Below are 2,313 nucleotides of genomic sequence, written 5' to 3'. Positions count from 1 at the left end.
GGTGAACTTAAGTAAATAACCAACTAAGGATTAGAAAATTTCAAATTTATCAAATAAATCAATTATTACATAACTCTATCAATTTGGTAAGTGACGATGTTTTTATAATTTTTTTTAAAAAGTAAAAGGAAAAAATGTAACTAAAATATAAAATAAAGAGAAAAAATAACTAATTCTCACCCCACACCTAAATTTTGCATTGTCCTCAATGCAAACTCTATGACGCATAAAGTAAAGCAGATAAGAAGTGAAGCACTTACATTTTGTCGGCTGATAAAAATCTGCAATTACCTTTGGTCTGAAGAGGATGAAAACAAAAATTTATTCTTTTTTATTCTTTTTTATTCTTTTTTTTTCTCATTTTTTCCTCTTTTTTTCTCTTTTTTTTCCTTTTTTTTAACAACTGAACAAGAAACTCTCACATGAGAGAAGAATAAATTCTTTTTATTATTCCGAAATAAACACAATAAATAATGTAGAATGAAATATTCAACATGAAGAGTTCATGTTCTACATTGAATCCTACCTTATTGCTGAAAATTCTCCCACGGATTTTAAATAATTTCAACATGATATACTCAACAATGTACTGAAATTCTAAGCATTCCGGGATGTTTAATGATTTTTGTGGCAATGGATGGTAGGTATTATTGGTGTCATGCATATTGGACTTAGATTCTTGATTTGTGAAGGTTTGTTCTCTAACAACCAATTTTTCTTTAACAATTTCCTCAACCCCAGGATTCATGGTTGATGTGTAAAAATTTGGTTGTTGTTTATTTTCCAAAAATCTTAGTTCATCAAGAAAGAGTTTTTCAAAATTCAGTTCAAAGCAGCAATTGTCCAACACAGTTTCTTTATTTTGACAAACCCGATCTGCTTCGCCTAATATTTTTAGCTCCTCACCGAAAATTTCCTCAAAACTTAGATCTGACTCTTCTTCTTCTTCCCACGGTCTTTCCTGAATTGAATTATCAGGGGAAGAATGAATTGGAACAAGAATTTGGCTTAAAGGTGTTCTTTCCTGATTATCTACCTATTTTCCTGACTGTAGTGCATTCATTTGAGTGTCCTTAGGATTGTCCACGGGTTGACTCAGAATTTCTCCTTCCTCTCCTTCACTTATGGCACTAGCTAGTTGATCAATGTGGGTTTCTAATCTAGCTATGGCTTGAGTGTTAGAGTTAAGTATGAGTTCGGTTGATTGCATAAAGGAGTTCATCGTGTAGGATGTTTGAGTTAACATATCTGTGGCTAGTTTCTAAAAAATTGAGATGTTCATCATGATCTGTATCAAGAGGAGTGTGAGTTACAACTTGATGATGTGGAGACTGATTTTGATGTGACAGACTGGGTTGTTGAAATTGTGGATGAGAAGTGAAAGGAACTGTATTTTCCCCAGGAAAATGTTGGGTCGAAGAGGGAGTGAAGTTTTGAGTTTCGAAGTGGTTTCCTTGATTCCATGCAATGTTTGTGTAACTTGCCCAACCTGGATTGTAGGTTGGAAAAATGGATCATTTACCGAATACTGATATGGACTCTCTACAAACTCCCGAACTTCATTGGAAATTTCAATCATATTGGGATAACATAAATTTTGAAAAACTTGTGGATTATCCATTTTTCAAAATGAATTTGTTGATGTGTATTGTCCCTAATCCACGTTTTGCATGCACCAAAAACAATTCCTTTTTATATAATTTTTTTTTGAAAAATAAAAGTTAGTTTTTTTTAAGAAGAAAATGGAAAATCCTAACTAAAACAAATCAAAATCAATCACTTTTCAATCACTCTAACTCTAGGGTTAAGCCTAACTCAACTAGACTAGCTCCTAACCAAAAATTTCTTAAGTGAAAAGATCAAAGTTTTACCCGGGTAGTTAGCCAGGTAAGGATAGTACTAGAGGGTGATCAAAGATCAATTAAGTACCTCATTCCTTGCGGAGCGCTTTACGCAACCCCTAAACCTTGCCTTAGACACCAACTAATCTAAGAAAACTTAAACCGGTTTACTTAAGGATTTCTTGTTCCTTATTGAGCTCGAATCCTTAGGGGCCAACGTCTAATGAGTTTTATTAGGCTTGGGTTGTGTAGTGAGGAATTAGTGATTTTTGGGCTAAGGAAAGGGTGATGAAATCCCTCACCTTATCTTGATTACGGGGTTTTACCCTTAAAAAATATTTTTTAAGTGTGTGTCAAATCAAGATGCTCAAATCACTTGGTGAATTCCTACTAACGATATGAAATGCAACCCTATGAATTAAAAGCAACTAAAAAGGATGGAAAAGAGAAGTTTTTTTAGGGTTAACAATCA

Source organism: Asparagus officinalis, chromosome 5 (genome assembly GCF_001876935.1).
Source record: "Asparagus officinalis chromosome 5, Aspof.V1, whole genome shotgun sequence".
In the NCBI taxonomy this organism is placed as follows: domain Eukaryota; kingdom Viridiplantae; phylum Streptophyta; class Magnoliopsida; order Asparagales; family Asparagaceae; genus Asparagus; species Asparagus officinalis.
This window is presented reverse-complemented; position numbering follows the sequence as displayed.